Source organism: Nicotiana attenuata, unplaced genomic scaffold (genome assembly GCF_001879085.1).
Source record: "Nicotiana attenuata strain UT unplaced genomic scaffold, NIATTr2, whole genome shotgun sequence".
NCBI classification, from domain to species: domain Eukaryota; kingdom Viridiplantae; phylum Streptophyta; class Magnoliopsida; order Solanales; family Solanaceae; genus Nicotiana; species Nicotiana attenuata.
The window spans coordinates 150194-157826 of NW_017672579.1; positions in this window are offsets into that span (position 1 = coordinate 150194).

Sequence of the window (7633 nt, forward strand, 5' to 3'; positions counted from 1 at the left end):
TCACCATATTATCACCAACCTCGCCCTCACCCCCAAGCTTACCCGCATACCTCATATGGCCCACCACAGCATTACTACCCACCTCCTACTCCCCATTTCTCTGTCCATCATGCCCAGACATACCCACAACCTCCTACTCGTGCCCAATGGCGCGCACCCACTCCCCAAAACACTTACCCACCCCAAAGAACCAACAGAAATACCGCTGGAACCAGTTTCCAACCCAATCCTGCATATAAGACTGATAGGTCACAGAAGAAGAAGACTTTCACTCCCTTGGGAGAATCTTATACGAGCCTATATCACAGATTGAGGCAGTTGGGTATGCTGAACCCGATCGAACCTAAATTACCAAACCCTCCCCCAAGGAACCTGGACCATTCAGTGAATTGTGAGTACTGCTCAGGAGCGCCTGGACATGATACAGAGAAATGTTGGCATCTGAAAACTGCCATTCAGGAATTGATTGATACACGCAGAATCGAGGTGCAGGCTCCGGAGACTCCCAATATTACTCAGAATCCACTACCAATTCATCATGAGGCTCACATGATCGAGATAGTGCAGAAGGGAGAATACAAGAAGCCGTCGCAGACTGTGATGATGATTAAAGCAAGCGAAAGTAAAGCAAAAGAGGACTTGGTTGATAAGAAAGCTTTGGTCGCAGTGGGCCGGACAGTCAGTGAACCAGTGAGGGTAATAAAACCAGGGCCTGTTAAGGTAACAATACCAGTGAGGGTAATAAAACCAGGGCCTGTCGAGCCTGTATTGGTTGTAAAAGGCGTTCGAACAGAGCCAGTCATCATCAAACCGGTGACCCAATTGCCCGTGGTTAGTGAGAAAGCTGTCCCGTGGAACTACGACAGAGTGACTGTGGTGTACCAAGGAAAGGAAATTAAAGAAGAAGTGTGTGAAACTCATGGGCTGACTAGATCAGGGAGGTGCTTTACCCCTGAAGAATTGAGGAAGGCTAAAGCAGCTAAAGACCATTCGGCACCGATAAAGAAAGCCGTTACTGAAGAAGAAGCTGAAGAGTTCCTGAAAAAGATGAAGGCTCAGGACTATTCGATTGTGGAACAACTGAGGAAAACCCCAGCACAGATCTCATTATTGTCCTTATTGATCCATTCAGACGAACACCGCCGGGCCTTGATGAAGATTCTAAACGAAGCTCATGTACCAGATAAAATTACTGTAAATCATCTTGAGAAGATTGCGAATAAGATTTTTGAGGTAAATAGGGTGACAATTTCTGATGACGAGTTACCATTGGAAGGAACTGAACATAATAGAGCTTTGTAGCTCACAGTGAGGTGTGAAGATTCCGTGGTGACTCGGGTGTTAATCGATAATGGGTCTAGTGCCAACATTTGCCCTCTTTCCACTCTAGAAAAGTTGCAAGTTGACAGGGAAAGAATTCATAAAAACAGCATCTGTGTACGGGGATTTGACGGCGGAGGGAAAGACACAGTGGGAGATATTGTGTTGGAGCTAACAATAGGACCTGTGGAATTCACGATGGAGTTTCAAGTGCTCGATGTCAGTGTTTCCTACAATCTGTTATTGGGACGGCCCTGGATTCATGCCGCAAAGGCAGTACCGTCTACTTTGCATCAAATGGTCAAGTTTGAATGGGATCGGCAAGAGATCGTGGTTCATGGAGAGGACAATTCTTGTAATGCTATTACATCCTTCGAGGAAGTTGAAAATGACAAAGGTCCCTGGGTGTACCAAGTCATGGATACAGTGCCAGTTGATAAAATCCCGGAAGGAGAGTGTGTCCCTATGCCCAAGATAGCTGCCGCATCTGTTATGGTAGCCTCAGAGATGATAAGAAATGGATTCTTGCCCGGAAAAGGGTTAGGTGCTTCACTGCAAGGGATCATACAGCCGGTGTCTCTCCCCGGAAATCTAGACACTTTTGGGCTAGGTTTCAAACCCACTTCAGCTGACATAAGGAGAGCCAAAAAGATGAAAAAGAGAGTGTGGACCCTTCCAAAACCTATTCCCCGCCTTTCCCGTTCCTTCGTCCGGTCTGGTACTAAACAACGCCCAGCAACAGCAATGCCAAATTCTGTGGTGATAGAACCTGACAAGGAGATGCTCGCAAAGTTTGAAAAGGTGCTCGATGAAGTGAATATGGTGGAACCCGGCGAAGGCCCGAGTGAATTTGGTGTGCAGTTCATGGGATCTCAGGCTAAGCTCAATAACTGGGAAGCTACTCCTCTTCCAATTCGGAAGGAGTCGTGGTAGTTAGTTTTGATTTTTCTTTGAGTACTAAATCTGGATTATTTCCAGGGTTGTAATTCAGATTTCTATGTTCCGTCCATTTTGGATGAGTTAAACTTACAATTATAATGAAATGCAATTTCCTCTTTTCTTCTCTCCTGATAGTCTTTATTTTCTTTTCTCTTTTGTACAGTCCCTTTTATGCTGATTCCAATGATGTGTCATGCAGAAGGAGTCGCCGGCCTAGTCTTGATAACCAATGTGAAATAGTAATACAGGAAATTGAGTGTGAGGATGGAGGGGAATACGATAATGAGGAAGCTTTGGAAGAAATCAGTAAAGAGTTAAATCAATTTGAGGAAAAACCCAAACCTAATTTGAATGACACAGAGGCAATCAATTTAGGGGATCGGGAGAATGTTCGGGAAACAAAAATAAGTGTCCATTTGGAAGCCCCGCTCAGGGAGAAGATAATTAAATTGCTGCTTGAATACAAAGATGTTTTCGCATGGTCATATGATGACATGCCGGGTTTGAGTACCGATCTGGTGGTCCACAAATTGCCTGTCTATTCGGCGTGCCCGCCTGTCAAGCAGAAGTTGAGGAAATTTAAAACAGATATCAGTGTGAGAATCAAAGAAGAGGTTACCAAGCAGCTTGAGGCGAAGGTCATACGAGTTACTCGATACCCTACCTGGTTGGCTAATGTGGTGCCTGTACCAAAGAAGGATGGGAAGACCAGAGTGTGTGTTGATTACCGTGATCTCAATAAGGCGAGCCCGAAAGATAACTTCCCACTGCCAAACATCCATATATTGATTGACAATTGTGCCAAACATGAGATTGCTTCCTTCGTGGATTGTTACGCAGGCTATCACCAGATTCTGATGGATGAGGAGGATGCGGAAAAGACAGCATTCATCACGCCTTGGGGGACGTATTATTACAGGGTCATGCCATTTGGGTTGAAGAACGCAGGGGCAACGTATATGAGGGCAATGACCACCATGTTCCATGACATGATACATCAGGAAATCGAGATCTATGTGGACGACGTGATCATAAAGTCAAGGAAACAATGTGACCATGTTAAGGATTTGAGGAAATTCTTCCAGAGACTCCGCAGGTACAACCTCAAGCTTAATCCAGCAAAATGTGCATTTGGAGTTCCATCAGGAAAGTTATTGGGATTCGTGGTAAGTCGGCGCGGTATTGAATTAGACCCGTCAAAGATCAAAGCCATCCAAGGGCTACCACCGCCAAGGAACAAGAAAGATGTGATGAGTTTACTGGGCAGGTTGAATTACATCAGCAGGTTCATCGCCCAGCTTACAACTACTTGTGAACCCATTTTCAAGTTGTTAAAGAAAGATGCTGCGGTCAGATGGACGGACGAATGTCAAGCAGCATTTGATAAGATCAAGAAGTATTTGGCTAGCCCACCAGTGTTGGTCCCGCCAGAGCCAGGAAGGCCCCTGATCCTTTACCTGACTGTGTTAGACAATTCGTTTGGTTGTGTACTGGGGCAGCATGACATCACGGGAAGGAAAGAGCAGGCGATTTACTACCTCAGCAAGAAGTTCACATCATATGAGGTAAAATACACTCCACTCGAGAGGACGTGCTGTGCTTTAACCTGGGTAGCGCAAAAGTTGAAACACTACTTGTCAGCATATACTACCTATCTCATCTCTCGGTTGGACCCATTGAAGTATATTTTTCAAAAGCCCATGCCCACAGGGAGGCTGGCGAAATGGCAAATCCTGCTTACGGAGTTTGATATTGTCTACGTGACGCGGACCGCCATGAAAGCACAAGCACTGGCTGATTATCTGGCTGAGAATCCCGTTGATGACGAATATGAGCCTTTGAAAACATATTTCCCGGACGAGGAGGTAATGCATATTGAAGAATTAGAACAGGTCGAGAAGCCTGGATGGAAACTGTTCTTTGATGGAGCTGCCAATGCCAAGGGTGTCGGAATAAGAGCTGTACTGATTTCTGAGACAGGGCAACACTACCCTGTCACTGCTCAACTCCGTTTCTATTGCACCAACAACATGGCTGAGTACGAAGCCTGTATCCTGGGACTGAGACTGGCTATAGACATGGGTGTTCAAGAAATCTTGGTCATGGGTGACTCGGATCTTCTTGTACAGCAGATTCAGGGAGAGTGGGAAACACGGGACTTGAAGCTCATACCATACCGGCAGTGCTTGTATGAACTTTGTCAACGGTTTCAGTCAATAGATTTCAAACACATTCCAAGGATGCACAATGAGGTTGCTGACGCTTTGGCCACCTTGGCATCAATGTTGCATCATCCGGACAAGGCTTACGTGGATCCATTACATATTCAGGTTCGAGATCAGCATGCCTATTGTAACGTGGTGGAGGAAGAATTTGATGGTGAGCCATGGTTCCATGACATAAAAGAGTATCTTCGGATGGGAATATACCCGACACAGGCTACAGGGGATCAAAAGAGAGCAATTCGACGCTTGGCAAGCGGGTTTTTCTTCAGTGGAGGAGTGTTGTACAAGAGAACTCCAGATCTGGGGTTATTGAGATGCATAGATGCCAGACAGGCTACAGTTATCATGGCTGAGGTACATGCGGGAGTTTGCGGACCTCATATGAGTGGATACATATTGGCAAAAAAGATCCTCCGAGCAGGGTATTATTGGCTTACCATGGAACGAGATTGCATCAGTTTCGTGCGCAAATGTCATCAATGTCAGATACACGGAGATCTGATTCATTCTCCGCCCTCGGAATTGCATACAATGTCGGCACCATGGCCCTTCGTTGCCTGGGGAATGGATGTTATTGGACCGATTGAGCCAGCAGCATCAAATGGACATAGATTCATTTTGGTAGCTATTGATTATTTCACTAAATGGGTGGAGGCAAAAACCTTCAAATCTGTGACTAAGAAGGCAGTTGTCGATTTCGTGCATTCAAATATCATATGCCGGTTTGGGGTCCCAAAGGTAATCATCACAGATAATGGTGCAAATCTCAATAGTCATTTGATGGCCGAGACATGTCAGCAGTTTAAGATCATGCACCGCAATTCCACTCCATATCGTCCTAAGGCAAATGGAGCAGTTGAAGCAGCTAACAAGAATATCAAGAAAATACTTCGGAAAATGGTCGAAGGGTCAAGGCAATGGCATGAAAAACTACCTTTTGCATTGTTGGGTTATCGCACTACTGTCCGCACTTCAGTAGGAGCGACTCCTTATTCCTTGGTGTATGGAACCGAAGCAGTAATACCCGCAGAGGTTGAGATCCCGTCCCTCCGGATCATTGCTGAGGCAGAAATTGATGATGATGAATGGGTTAAAACCCGCTTGGAACAATTAAGTCTGATTGACGAAAAACGACTGGCAGCGGTATGTCATGGTTAGTTATACCAACAGAGAATGGCAAGAGCATATAACAAGAAGGTGCGTCCACGTAAGTTTGAAGTAGGGCAGTTGGTGCTGAGACGCATCCTACCTCATTGGGCTGAGGCAAAAGGAAAGTTCGCCCCAAACTGGCAGGGGCCATTTGTTGTAACCAGAGTGTTGTCCAATGGCGCTTTATATTTGACAGATGTGGAAGGAAAATGTGTAGAAATGGCTATCAATTCTGATGCAGTCAAGAGATATTATGTATGATTCTTTTGTCTTTGTGTACTTGATTGTATTTGACATATTTTTAGATTGAAATGACGAAGGCATATTGTTCTGCTATCTAAACACTTTATCCCTCGTTATCCCTTTGAGCCTTAGATACTTTCTTGCATACCCCTCTTTCGGAATCAATAATCAAGCTCGTAAGGCTGAGCCGGGAAAGAAAATGGAGACATAAGAGAAAAAGAAAAAGGAAAAGAAAAGAAAAGAAAGAAAAAAAAAAGAAAAAGAGAAAAAGAGAGAAAAGAAAAGAACAGTGAATGAAAAAAAAAAGAAAGGAAGTAAAAGGAAAGAAAACAAAGGTGGAAGAAAAGGAAAGATCGCAACAATGAACGTAGTCGTTTGAACTACGTTTGACTTGATCCCGAAAGGGTACGTAGGCAGCCTCACTGAGGTTCAGTCATAACAAAAGAAAATCCAAATAATCCCAAAGAAGGAAACTGGGGCAGAAGTTATGGTTGTTGCATGAGATATGATGCCGAAAGTTGTAATATTGGACCCACGTTTGAATTATTTTGAGCCTCTATACCTTTCTTTCTAAACCCATCCAAAAGCCACATTACAGACCAAAGAAAGACCTTCAGATCAATCTTAACAAATGTCAATACAAGCAGGTAAAGTGATTTTGTTGGGGGACAACACTCTGGTGCCAGAAGGAAAAGATGAAATGAGAGAGTCTTACTGGTGAAAACCCTCACGGGCACCGTAAGGCGAAGTGAGTTTGAGAGATATTAAAAATGAGAGAGTCTTATTGGTGAAAACCCTCACGGGCACTGTAAGGCGAAGTGAGTTTGAGAGATATTATTGGTGAAAACCCTCATGGGCATCGTAAGGCGAACATGAAGTCTTCAGGTGTGCAAATACGAAAGTATGTGGTTGAAAGATGTTTGCAACATGGCGAATAAAGCAAGGTTTGGGTTCTGTCAAAAGTTGGGCGTGAAAGTATGAGGCAACAAATGTGGTAAGTAACAATTGATTGGTTGGGCAGACTAGGTTGGGATCCGAAGTGCATGGCACGATCAATGCAATCAGCCTTTCCATTCAGATAAGTCTTGTCCCTTTCTCTTCATTACCGCTCATTCATTTTCAGAGTTTTTCTATCCTCAACACCTTCGAGGTCATTGCATTTCATTTTCTTAAAATCTGTCTGTAAGACGTCTTAGTGTTAGTTCCGTTCAAAAACAAAAGAGGGATGTCAAAGCTAACTACCAGCTTCCCAGTTGGGTGGCACAACAAGTTGAGGACATGTCGAAAGGGAGTAAAACATGAAGGGTCAATAAAGTCAGGGGAATAATCAGACGTTTGCAAGGAAGAGGCAAGGTTCACAGGAAAGGAATAGGAACACCAAACAGTAACATGAAGTAAACATGGGGGTCATCGAGATTTAAGGGTTGAAAGTCAACTGGAAATCGGGGCAAGTCAAAGCAAGTCCAGGAAGCAAGTCAGGGTGGATGTCAGAAGCGGGAGCGTGGCCAACAAGAATGCCAGCAGCTAGTCACCATTTTACACTAACAAAGTTTTCTTTGATTGGAACAGGGGCAGAAATTTTCTTCGTCGTTATTTTGTTGAAATCAGGCGCCCACCTGGAGAACAAGGGAATATTTTTCAAGTTTTAGCAATCAGGCGCCCACCTGGAGAACAAGGGAATACTTTTCAAGTTTTAGCAATTAGGCGCCCACCTGAAGAACAAGGGAATACTTTTCAAGTTTTAGCAATCAGGCGCC